The sequence below is a fragment of the Lycium barbarum genome, chromosome 5, assembly GCF_019175385.1.
Source record: "Lycium barbarum isolate Lr01 chromosome 5, ASM1917538v2, whole genome shotgun sequence".
Taxonomy (NCBI): Eukaryota; Viridiplantae; Streptophyta; class Magnoliopsida; order Solanales; family Solanaceae; genus Lycium; species Lycium barbarum.
The window spans coordinates 131,035,896-131,050,230 of NC_083341.1; the positions used below are offsets into that span (position 1 = coordinate 131,035,896).

Here is a 14,335-nt window from a genome sequence, read left to right on the forward strand (position 1 = left end):
CAGAGTTCTCCATCTCAGACAAAAATGGATGAGACGGGTGTGCATTCCCCAATGAATGCAAATACATCCATTGTATCGGATAAAGATACAGCTAGTCCGGTTCAAACGGTAGCCGGTAAAGACTCATCAAATCCGTTGATGGCTGTCACTTTGCCAAAAAGTGAAGATGAGGGATGTCCATCTCTCCAGACAAGACGAAGACTACCAAAAACACTGACGCAAGGAGCTACTTCTACCAAGAAAAGCATACTTGCATAAAAGAAAGAAAAAATGACAACATTGAAAGTATAGTTAAAGAGACTTTTGATAGATTTTTCTAAACAAAAGCAGAACAAGACAAGCATATAATCAAGAACCCTAGTCCAGAATTATCTCCAAGTCCAAGGATGTCTCCAGTCCATAGTTCAGAAGAAGGAGATACGGTAAATTTCCAGAATAGTGCATTTCAAGATTCACAAGACCCAAACGACGACGATTCGGGAATGAGTTTTGATTCTATTGCACTACACAATTTAGACACATAAAAAAAATTATATATGTATGTATGTATGTATGTATGTATGTATGTATATGTGTGTGTAAAGGAAATAATCAGACAGAAGTAGTGGAGGAAATAGTTATGATAAGACAAAAGGCTAAAAGATTCATTGAACAAAAGCAACGGCTAGAAGACAATTGCAGAAAAAGAGAGCTTTATTAAAAGTAAATTTAATAAAGCAGCCACAGTAAATGGACAGATCAGCTAACAGACAAGTGAATGAAGTTTTCTTTTGAAAAAGTTCACGTGACGATGGGGCCCAGAGAGCACCCGACTGAACTCAAAAGATTCTTTAGCATTTTGAAATCCAGAGTTAAAGTCCGCCAGACGCCTATAAATAGCAGCATTTGTGGAGAAGCAAAGACATCACCAACAAGAGCACCTCTCTCTAGAAAACTTCCATATTCCCCTTCTCTTTCATCAAATGCTCCAATCCCTTGCCCAGTCAAAGTCCTGTGTAATATAAACTCCTATTGTAAATTAGTATTAAGTTTTTAATAACTACCCCCTTTGGTGAAGTAGTTTTTGGGTTTCCCCGAAAGGGAAACCTCTCTCCTTCTTCAAACCATGTAAGTTTATTTATTATGTTTTCTGTACTAATCTCCCTATTATGTAAATTATTTTGTGATTATTATGTTTAAGTAATTACTTCCTTATCATCATGAATTTGTTATTCTTAGTATATGGTTATTCTCTTAACTTCTTAATAACCTCGATGGATTAACCTGTAAATTCCTAGGTTTTAAAGAGGTTGTTTTAATGTCCAAATGATAAAGGACGATGTTGGCCGTGGTTACCGGGGTGTGGTTAAAGAAGACTGTTATTAAGAACAAAGGTTAAGAGAAAGAGATGAACAGTATAACAAGATTCGTGAGAACTAAAAACAACCCAAATAGTCTTTAAAATAACGCAACATGTAGAAGTTTTAACTAGTGACATTAAAGAATTAAAAAAGACAGTAGCAGAACTAAAAGAAATCACTCTTTTATGAGTAGACCAACATTAGTTCAAGAAGAAGCCTCAAAATTAATAGAAAAGTCTATACCTTTACCAGTAGACTATAAAGATTATATACCTAACGCCAAATCGGATCAAATAACACTACAACAAAATATTACTATAATTTCATTAATATTAGAAATAATAAATAAAATAGAAATAATAGTACCAAGGTTAGAATTAATAAGTGAGCGCGTTCGGTTGTTGAGTGAACTACAAAAGGAGAAAAATAAAGAGATCCCTAAAAATAAAGAAGTTGAAGAATTAATAGAACAATTGAAGAAGGTTGAAATAACACCTCAGAAAGAAAAAGTTAAAGTAATTAGGAAACCACAAAAATGGACTTTCTTTCAGCTAGACCAAGAAACGAAGGAGGACCAGAAAGGCAAGGACAAGAGAGACCCAGAGCAAGTTTTTCAGACAATAGAATAGGTAATAATCTTTTATCAAGAATTCTAAATAGGAGAAGACCAGAAGAAGACAATCAACAACTAAGTGAGATAATAGACGTAGATAGAGATATACAAATTTTTCAACAAAACCAATTAAAACTATTAAATCCGAAAACTTTATACAATATAGGAAAGTTCTCAAGTACAACACAATTATATAGACATTATAGAGAAGAACAATTATCAGCCATAGGAACTAAAGTTACTACAATAAGTTTAATAGACCCAGCGGCTGTAAGACAAATAAAAAATACTGGAAGAAGTTTAATGCATATGGGATTAATAGTAGTAGGATTAAAAGGATTAACTAGAAAGAACTTAGGAACTAAAGTTCTAATAGTGATTTATGATGATAGATGGTCAAACATGAAAAAATCAATAATAGGACTAACAGAACATGACAAATAATGGAGGAATCTTTTATATTAGCCCAGACTTTATAATGAATTTAGCAGAATTTGGAAAGCACATAAAAATAGGAATACAGACCAAGGGATATGAAGAGATGTGTAACGGTAATAATTTATTAATATGCGTAGGATTTCTAGGAAAAATGACTAATAATAGTAATACAAAATTTAAAATTAAATTTGTTAACTAGAGTCTGAACTTTCTTTTCTAATTCTAATTCTTGTGTTTTTAAGTAATCAAGATTTTGTTCTAATTTTTCGAAAGCTTTCTTTTGCTTAGTCTGGGATGCTTCTACCACCTCTAATATTCTAGTGATATCTTTATTATTTTCTTGTATTTTTTCACTAAAATTTATGTCTAAATCAACTAATGTATTCAACTATTTGTCTTCACTATGTAGTATATGTTCTCCGTTACTGAAATTGCACTTTATAATACTATGGTCTTTTAATGCTATATATTTCTTTTCTGGGTATATTCTTAAGTCTAAGTATTCTAGATTTTTTAATGTATCTATTTTTCTAGGCTTATTTATTACCCTATCAGAATTTTTATTTTACAAACTTTCTTCTGGTGCTCTATACTAGTTGTAAGTCTTTCTATATCTTCTCTTATATCGTGTAATTCCCACGTTATAGCAGAGATTGTCTCTTCGTTAATCTGACTTTGTAAGAGTCTATTGTTTATTAGTGATGATAATGTTTCTGAATTTATTATCTCTAAATATGCACTTAAGGCTTTTTCTACTTGTCTATATTCTCGTCTTTTCTCTATATCTCTATATAAATACCAATGATTAATAGCTATTTGTCTAACAAAGGGTAGTGTTCTCATACAATTAATATGGTCTAAATCGCTTTTGATTCTTTAAGGTTTTTCTAGATTTTATATATCCTAGTAACTTATATTCTAATCCTGATATTATATCTATTAATTCTTGTAGTCTTAACTGGTTTTCTTTAGTATTACTTAGTCTGATATATTCCTGATATAGTTTTTCTAGCTCTTGTTTTACCTCTAAATAATTATCTTTCATTACCCTAAGGGGATAAATCTTACTTTTTGCTCTAGATGTCTAATACGATCTTCAGCTCTAACTATCTCGTCGTTGATGAAAAATAATTCCCAATTAAGATTATTTCTTAAACTTAGTATTGTTATATTATTATGTAAGTTTCGGCGATGAACTATGTCTATGTATCTACTGTAGTCAGTTAAAAACTTTCTTGTTTGTCTAAGATTTGCAAGTCTTCTTTGGGTGAAATTAAATATATCATACGATAATTATAACTTATATATTGAGTAAAACTATATTGTCTCATATAATCTTGTCTTTAAACAGGTATAGTAGTTAGTCTTTTAAGTCTAGCAGAAAATGGTTTATAAAATGTTGTCTAAAATATAAGTTTAATATATAGGTTTAGGTCCAAAAATCTTCTTGCTCTGATACCAATATTAAAGGGGTAGTGAATTTTTCAATAAGTTCTTTTGGTATGGGTAGTAAATTTTTCAATATTTCAATAAGAAAAGTTCAAAGGACAAAGCAGGAAATTAATGTTGTTTTCAAATAAATTTTTAACAATCCTACTCGGTAATCTTGTTATACTATTCATCTCTTTCTCTTAACCTTTATTCTTAATAACAGTCTTCTTTAACCACACCCCGGTAACCACGGCCAACATCGTCCTTTATCATTTGGACATTAAAACGGCCTCTTTAAAACCTAGGAATTTACAGGTTAATCCATCGAGGTTATTAAGAAGTTAAGGGAATAACCATATACTAAGAATAACAAATTCATGATGATAAGGAAGTAATTACTTAAACATAATAATCACAAAATAATTTACATAATAGGGAGATTAGTATAGAAAACATAATAAATAAACTTACATGGTTTGAAGAAGGAGAGAGGTTTCCCTTTCAGGGAAACCCAAAAAACTACTTCACCAAAGGGGGTAGTTATTAAAAACTTAATACTAATTTACAATAGGAGTTTATAGTACACAGGTTTTTGACTGGGCAAGGGATTGGAGCATTTGATGAAAGAGAAAGGGAATATGGAAGTTTTCTAGAGAGAGGTGCTCTTGTTGGTGATGTCTTTGCTTCTCCACAAATGCTGTTATTTATAGGCGTCTGGCGGACTTTAACTCCGGATTTCAAAATGCTGAAGAATCTTTTGAGTTCAGCCGGGTGCTCTCTGGGCCCCATCGTCACGTGAACAAATATGTGCTTATCAAAGTGGTAAGTATAGAGAAAAAGGAAATATGAGTAGTATAGACGCCGAAATTTTAGCTGTAATATATGACTTAAATAGTTTTAGACTATATATACTAAATAAACCAGAAATATTGGTAAGAACAGACTATGAAGCTATAGTCAAATTCTATCAAAAAATTAATGATAAAAGTAGCAATAGACGAAGATGGTTAAACTTTATGGATACTATTTCAATTTATAATTTAACATTCGAACATATAAAAGGAAAAGATATATATATATATAAGTAGGACATAGCCCGATGACGTGGCGCTCTAAAAACTCAGAATTAGTATTTTTTTTTTCTTGGTTTTTTTTTTTTTTTTTTTTTTTTGGATTTTCAGCCTAATTCTCTCTTTAGTAGTTACTCTTTGCTATTTTAAAAAATTGGAAACCGAAACGACACTATTAAGGAAATGAATCAATTAATATTAAACTAGCAGACGTTACTCTCCATTACAATCCCAACAGTCACCTGCACTTGGAAATGAATACAGTTTTGTTTATTACCTCTCCTAAAACGTTACTCCTCTAATAGACGGGTTTGGAAAAGCTACAAAATAATGGCTGCAAATTATGTTGCGCCGCTCCCTGATCCTCTTGTCTTTCAATAAAAGGTGGGAGAGAAGACCAACAACATTCTTTTGACACTCCTCTCTACAGGGTAAGTTTAAAGCTCTATCATTATAGTATGAATAGGTATGTAATGCTTTTTCTAAGATTTCGTTGACTGTTTATTTTTCTATACATCTAATTCTTTACTATTGTACTCCATGTTTCACATTATATATTTTCATTTAATTTTTGCTTTTTCTAAGATTTGTTTTGTTGTTTAATTCTTTTATACATCTGATTCATGAAATATAATAAATCTTATTATTCACATTCACAGGATATTTTTACTAATAAATTAGAACGACACACCTTTTTGAAAGGTTGCTTCAAATTATTTTCCTTCTTTAAAATATAAATAAATAGAGGGAAAAAGGTAAAAGTCTGAGAAAAAAGTTTCAGAAACAGTGTTGCGTTATGTCGGAAAGAGAAGTCTAAGATCCACTCAAAACTCACTTTTGTCTTGAGTTTGTATTTATTCCTAAGTTCATCTATTATCTTTCTCAACTCGACATTTTATTTGTCATCACTTTCATTAATCACAGTTAGAGAATGCAATTGTAATACAGGTTTGTCTTTTTTCTCTTGATTTTCCTTACATTTTATTTTGAGAAGTCCAGAAGTCATATTGCTTTGTGATCAACAAATTAATTCATACTCCCTCCGTTTCAATTTATATGAACTCATTTGACTGGACACGACATTTAAGAAAGAGGGAAGACTTTTGAAACTTGTGGTTCAAAATAAGCCTTAAAAATTTGTGTGGCTGTAAATCATTCATAAAGTGAATTTGTTTCCAAATTAGGAAAGAGGTCATTCATTTTGGCACGGACTAAAAAGGAAATAGGTTCACACAAATTGAAATAGAGGGAGTATTAATTACTCCATAACCGTTACTTAACCGTAATAGACAACACAAGGAAACCCTTTTGAACCAACCAATGATTCCAACTTTAAGGCCAATATTGTTTATTATTCTGGGAATCTTTTTTTTTTTTTTTTTAACCTTTCAAGGTATATCGTATAAAGAAGAGAAAGATAACCAGTCCCCTTGGGCATCCGAGAGTGTTATGGAAAAATGACTAAGAAAAATAAGTAGCAAAAAATGAATTCAAAAGAAAAAACAAACAACTCAGAGATGTGATAGTCTTTTTTAAAACGTTTTCTTCTTAGAAACTCATGTTTCCTACTACCTTTTTTTTTCCCCTCTATTCAGGGACTTGTATAATATTTGAGAGTCAAGAAGGATTTCAGAGAAGTATATATTGCACAGGCATGTACCAGAATGAATTTTATGACTTTCTTCTTCTCCTTTTTGGGCTCTTTGCATCTCCATACTTAATTCCCTTTTTTTCTCCTTGTGTGTTTTGAAGGATTTTTTTATATATTTAATTTAATTAAACTATCAGTGATGGAATACTGAAATAGCCAAAAACAAACTTTCAAAAATTTGCAGCGAATTCTAAGAAGAAAATTAGAGTGGATTTGTAGGCACAAGAGGGAGTAAAGTTTCTGATTTTTGGAAAGAGGGAGGAAGCCCATAGGTTACGTAACTATTCAAGGCTAAACTACATAAATATCCTTGAATCTTTTATGTTCATTTTAAGTATTTATAATATTATCAAAAGTACTCCGATTGTGATTGAAATATTGATTTATATGCTATTCAATTTTCTGATTAGGAGTCAGTAGTTTCCTCTCCTATTTCATTTTAACAAAAAAAAAATAAGGAATTTGTTCTTTCCTTTATTTTATTGCTATTGTTTTTAGTTATTTTGGAAAAGTTTTGGTAATTGAGGAAGAACTATAGAATTGTCTATTTTGCTGTGATTTACTATAATTAACAATTTATAATCGATCAAGTGTTATATATTACTATGCAACAATACTTTCAAGTTTTACTCAGAAAGAGATTTGATTTGCTTAGAATTTAAACATGCTTTTATAGATGGAAATTATTTTACTATTTGTCATATTTCTTCTATCTTTATATGGACTAATTTATAAAATAGTCACTTAATTCATTGATATTTACTTATGACCGCGCGAAGCACGGGTTTATTAACTAGTTCCAAATAAGCTTCAGCCACACCCTTCATTCTAAGCAGCCACCCCTACACCTTTCACTTCTTGGATAAAGTTTCATCTCTCCTCATCAATTTGCAGAGTTTGGTTACACTATTTTCGTGAAGATTTTGTCTCTAACCCTTTAGCATTTGTGGACGCCCCTCTCTCTCATCGATCTGGTCAACAATAGATGCCAAAGAACTTTTGAAAATCTACATTTTCAGAGATTTGACTCTCTTTTCAAACGGATCTTTCAAAACCAAAGCTACACCTGTGACCCTCTTTGGTGTGTTCAAAATTTCAAATCCGAAAAAACTAATGTTTGCCTTTAAATATCACTCTAACTCCTCAGCCAAAACAACGTTTTTTTTTAACACCTTGAACATCCGAGAATACTATCTTATCACTGTTGGAACTGCTATCATACTCAAAGGCTTTCAACATTATTTTCACATATCTACCTCTGTTCATACTACTCGAGATTCGAATTCGTTTTTGAGAAGGAGAGTTAGATTCGAGGCCCCAACATCCTAGTTCACCGCACCCGCAAGAGGTAAATCCGATCCTACTCTTTCTCTTCTTTAAAATTCTGTTTTCGCTTTTAAAATCATGTGTTGGGGTCCTGTTGTAGTTAGATTCATTTTGTGACTCAAACACGTGATTAGTCACTGTTTTTGAACCTCTATAGTTTTAACAGTGCACTTTAATAGTGGTTGAATATAATAGCAGCTATGTCCCTAATCAGAGTTTTAAGTATAGGTATTGTACTAGTAATGACGTCTTTAAGTATTACTAATCATGTGAAGATGTATATGTATGTATTCAAAAATCCTGACTTAGAATTTGTTTTGTCCATAGGTGATTAGTTTACTTTCCTTGATTAAATGGCGATTCACATTCCTACTTTCAAGTGTTTTGTAAAAAAAGGGGCTCTTAAGTCTTTGTGGTTTTAAACAAAATCATAGACTAGAGATTCTTATGATTCTACTAAATATCTTGTACATTTATATCAACATCAAATGATATTTTACCATTACCAAATGCTAGCGGTGGAAAACAGTTCTTTAGTAATATATGTAAAGATCACAATGCCTCTTTGAATACGCAGAGTGTTGAGAATTAAATGATTGTTAATTTTGCTTCATTTATTTTTGAATATATAATGTTAAAGGAATAGATTCCAACTTTAACCTCCTTCCCTTCGTTTTCTTTGTTTGCATGAATACCGGAGCCGAAAAGTTTCGCTTGAGACTCAATGACGCCGATATCGCAAGGAGTCTTAATACAAGACCCCCTAATGTCGCCAAATCAGGAACCTGCATCTACATCTTCGTTTGTGTCTCTTGCTCCCTTGAAACATAGTCAAACTGAAACCGAAGAGAGTGGCGAGCCAAACAGCGAATCGCTAAAACACGTTGTCCTTCTGCAGGAGCCAAATAGGGCTTTGATTCGTCTCATTTTATTCCCTAATGTTGCTTATTTGCTGGTGTGATTGCAATTTTATTTGTGTTTGGGAGTTAGTTGCTAATAGCTTTACTTTGCTTAATCATGTAGAGTCTTTCTTTTAATTAACAGTTATTTGATCAGTTATGTGTTGCCTTTAGTCAAGAATGTGATTTCTCCTCTAAGTCTTAATTGCTTTTTCTACTCAAAACGTCATATGTTTTAAATGAATTAAGCCAAATGGTTTTTGGCTTTTAGTAATTTGTTTACTTTAGAAAATCAGCAGTTTCACTCTACCAACTTTGACTTCAAACTCGAGGATAACATTTTCTTTAAAAACAACCAGAATGATTAGTAGACCTATTTTTTATCTAAAAATGACGTCTTGGCTTTAGCCCATTTTTTAGTCTTAACTAATCTGAAGCTTTTTTTAAAAAAAACTTTTTTAACTCTTAATCATGAGTCATTTTGTTGAAGTGTTTGTTACTTTAATCAATCTAAGGAATACAAATTAATTCTTTTTTTTTTCAAAATTAACTTAGTTACCTACCTTTTAAATTAACTCTAAGTCCGGCCGGTTAATCATTGTTAATGGATCTTAAAGTATGCTTAATACCTTCCCTTTAGATTAATTGAACCCTTACCTAAAATCTTTAAGTTAAGTAGACCATAAACGGAGTTAACTTTAGATAATAACTTTAACTTTAGGTGTCCTAATTTACCACAATAATTAGGTGGCGACTCCTTAACTTTAATTAACCTCGGAATTACCGAAATGTTGTAAATCATTTTGACCCTGATTGAAACGGGGTATAACAGAATTAAGCGAGAAATTTCGGTGTTAAACTAGTTGCAAGATAAAGTACTGCAAAGATTAATTCGACTGCTATAGAAAGCAAAGGATGCTAAAATATGACCAGTCTTGAGGTTATATTTAAGGGAGGAAGAATAAGAATAGGTAAACTCCAAGAAGACAAAGACCTGGGATATCTGTGAAACGTAAGAAAGATATGTGGAGATCGAAGAGAATAAGAATTTCTGAATAAAAGAAGATGGGATCAAAATTAGATAAAAGTATGTGGTAAGGACTGGACAAAAGAGCATATAAGAATGTAAACGACGGAGGTTGAAGAGACAACGAGAACGACAAAGTATGAAGAGTTAGTAGACAGACAGATAATAAGAAAAGGATGAACTACGTAATTCGAATGAGTTCAGTTTTAAATGAGCCAGTAAGACTGCAAGTAAGTAAAGTAAATACGGTAAATGCAGGTAAGAATATTGACGTCTACCTCAGAACGAACTCTACTTCAACATTCGAGGACGAATGCTTTTAAAGGGGGGAGAATGTTACACCCCGCAATTCTGCACGTTGAGATTTATAAGTATTAGATGTTTTAATTATGGACATTGGAGTTACCTCCAAGGATATATGAGATTACATGCGCCTATCTTATGATTATGAGAGTTTAAATTCATATAATAAGCTATGGAAGGATTGGAGAGCAAGTGAATCAAGGAAATTAAGTTTGTTGGACTTTGGAGAAAATATGAGAGGCAATTTTGGCCCAACTTGGAGGAAGAATATCTTTTAGTAGATGAGGAGTTTTGAAGCAAACCAAAAGCCTAAATTGAAGTTCAGGAGGTCTAGTTTCCAACGCAACAAACTGATCATTGATCGGATATCGGAGTAGAGAGTTATGGACGTTATAATTTAGGCGGGCAGAGCAGGGGACTGCCCTGCCCGAACGCGCAGTGTCGCATGCTGCTACAGTGCGCGAACGCGCAACTACAGTGCGCGAACGTGCAGCTACAGTGCGCGAACGAGGAGAGCAAAAATTGAGTCAGTGCAAACTGATTCCAAAACGCTATAAAAGGGGGTTTAACCCCTCATTTTCACTCCAAACACCCCCTCCAACCATCCCAACTCCTCTGGAATGTTCCCCAACTTCCATCCACTAAATTTTACCGCAAATTAAGTGAAATCTCAGGATTTAGGCCCGGATAGCGACTAGTTGTGATTATAGTATCGTTTTGCAGTAGATTTGGCTTGAATCCAAGGTGGATATTAAAGATATTGTGGTTCTAGCAGGAGTAAGGTATGAAATCTTCCTTATTGGTATTGATTTAAGTTTAATTATGGAGATAGAACTATTAAATGGTCGTATAATAATTTTGTTGGTGGAAAAATTGGATAAACATCATGTGGGATGTTTTAGGGAATACTTTGGTATTGATAATGTTGTTGTTGATGTTGTTATGGTTGTTGTTGTGTTGGTTGCTGAAATTGTGATTTCGGGCTAGGCATATAAATAGGGGAGATGTTGCTCGAATTTCAACAGATTCTAAATGGAATTAAACTAAGGACTTGAGATGGGCGTATGACTTTGAGCCTAACAATAGTACGAATGATTTATATGTAGATTTACAAGCTTGGAAGGATAAATGTTGAATCGCAAAGAAGACCGAAAGGTATGTTAAGGCTAGTCCCTTTCTTTCAAACGGCATGATTGCTATGTTATGATTCCATATATGTTTCCATAACCTTCTTACTTCCAAAAGTTAGAAGTTCATGATTCTTAAAAGCTTCTTATGATACTAAAGATGAGATGTTTTCTATGAGGACAATGATGACTTCTTTCTTGTGAATCCATACATGTCTTCTGTAATGTCCTCATTTCCAAGAGCTAAAGATTCATGATTCTTACAGTTTCTTACGACGCCAAGGATGATTATGTTTCATGATGATTTCGTTTCTAGAAGTTTCAAAGTTTATGATTTAATGCTATGATGAAATTATTGGGCTTATTCCATGATTTCCTTGATTCTATTCATTTTTTATGATCTCACCTTATAATCATTGTTTCTTCAAGGTGAGATATAGCGAGGATGACTGTTCCATAATATAAATCGGAGGTTACCGACCTTACGTCACTCCGATAAAGTGATAACTTTTACTTGGGCTCTCATGCATGCTACTTATGTTATATATGTATATGGTACATATATTTTTATATGTATATATGGGGTATGGGGAAAGGTGAGGTGTTATTGTGAGGACCCACAGCTGGGCCTTGGCCATACTGTGAACCCTTGTGCCAGCCCCTTACAACTGGACACCATGACTTGTCATGACATACTCAGATATTGTAGCAGTGAAATCACAACAGTTCGCTGCGCCCTGCAGAGCTTCGAACCCGTGACCTCAGGCCTTTTGTTCTCCCAAAGGAGACGACTCTCACCAACTGAGCTGCAGATGGTGAGAGTCGTCTCCTTTGGGAGAACAAAAGGCCTGGGGTCACGGGTTCGAAGCTCTGCAGGGCGCAGCGAACTGTTGTGATTTCACTGCTACAATACCTGAGTATGTCATGACAAGTCATGGTGTCCAGTTGTAAGGGGCTGGCACAAGGGTTCACAGTATGGCCAAGGCCCAGCTGTGGGTCCTCACAGTTATATACTCATAGCCACCTGATCAGCTGGTATCGTCCCGGACGCAGGATATATGGGACAAATGGATCGGGTCGTTCGTTCCGCGGCAAAATATATATATGTAAAATGATGATATGATTTATGGATCGGGTTGCACATTCCGCAGCAATGTAATATATTTATGGATCGGGCTGCACGTTCCGCAGCACTATCATTTATATATGTATGGAAAATGTTCTTGTGAAAAAGTTAAGCATGCATGGTAGCCGCCTAAAAAGCATTTAGATGTACAGGTTATTTTTATCTCATGTTATGTTTCATCTTTCTTATTATGTTGCAATTCATGCCTTACATACTTACTACATTATTCGTACTGACGTCTTTTCTTGTGGACGCTGCGCTCATGCCCGCAGGTAGGCAGGGAGACGGATCAGACCCGTAGGTGTCTTATGAGCGAATTCGCAGGAGCACTCCACTTACATCGGAGCTGCAATCTATTTGGTATTGGTCCTTATGATCATATGTATTCTATTTAGGGGCTCGTAGACAGATGTATGTGGCTAGATGTTTCTTAAACGTCATCAGTTCTTATTGTTGTATAATATTTTGGTAGCCTTGTTGGCCTACACTTATGAGCATAGCGGTTGGTGACAGTTTTAAGCATGATATTCACGAGCTGCCTATGTGGCCCACCTAGAAACGCTTATGAGATGTTGGATCAGAGGTGCTCGGTAGGCTAGTACAGGGTACCCGTCATGGCCCTCTAGTTGGGTCGTGACAAAGATACTCCCTCCATCCACAATAATCACTTACCCTTTTTATTTTGGTTCAAAATAAGTGTCCACTCACAAAATCAAGAAGGAATTAACTTTAATTTTCCGGATTTGCCCCAATTTACTCAAGACAATAAATAAACAGGAGTCTTATTAATTAAGGTTAATTTAGTCAAAATACCTATTTTTTCTAGGAGAATATTATTTTCTTAAGGGGGTGTGAAAAAAAGGTTAAGTGAACACTTATTTTGAACCAGAGGGAGTGTATTCTTAACATTTCGTCCTTTTCCTTTAATTTCAAGAAAGTTGGACTTGGTCATTCTTTTTATATTTTCAAAATTTCTTTTTTAAGATGGAGAATGAAATGAGTTCTGCAAAAATACAAAAATTGATGTTTTACCCGAAAATCATAGTACTGTTAGTAAAACATAGTACAATATTGATTCAAAGCAGAAAAGTTAAAACAGTAAATAAATTATCACAAAATCGTGTCATGGCAAGCCATTGCCTTGAAAACAATTTCGGCCCGATAGGGATGCAAATCGTTTTAGCTGGTCGCACCCCAAGGTTTCACAGTCACTTCCAAACACGTGCACTCGTGGCTGAATGTTTGGAGATTGCACAAAAATATTTTCAAGTTAGGAGTTTTACTTTTCTTTGTATACTTTCAAATTTCTTTTATAAGATGAAGAATGAAATGAGTTCTGTAAAATAAAAAAATTGATGTTTTATCCGAAAGATTTTAAATCATATAACACAATATTCAGATACATTAGATGGAAGAACCAAAATCCATCACTAAACAGTTGGGGGGGGGGGGGGGGGAGGGGATGCTAGTAGTGGAAGAAGAATGTTACACCTCAAAAATTTTCGTGTCGTTGCATTGTAAGTAAACTAACGTAAGCCCGGAGAGGTTATAGAACTCTTATAAGGTTAAGGAAGACTTCTAACAAGTGCTAATCAAGTGTCTAAAGGTTCCGGGATCAAGCAAATCGAAGAAATTAAGTTTATCGAAATTTTGGAAAAACTTGGCAGAAATTTGGACAGGAATTTTGATCCAACTTGAGAGAGGTATATCTCCTAGAATATGAGGAGTTATGGAATGTATAACATATGTAAATTCAAGTTCAGCGAGTCTTCTTTCCAATACAACTGACAGATCCCAATTATGAAGTACAGGATCAAAGTACGGCACGTACTTTGAAGTACGGCCCGCACTTTTTGGCTGTACTTTGCCCGAAAATTCCAGAAAATTTAGGTCGGTGGACTTGGCCTATATATTGATTTCCCACGACTTGAGGTCACTTTATTTCATAAAAACAGATTCTTCTAGGCCCCTTAAGCTCTTCCAA

At 33.9% G+C, this 14,335-nt stretch overlaps 1 pseudogene; it reads right to left on the reverse strand.

Moving 5' to 3' along the window:
* Positions 1-14,335, reverse strand: part of LOC132641584 (F-box protein CPR1-like) — a 72,948-nt pseudogene that overhangs the window by 46,756 nt on the left and 11,857 nt on the right.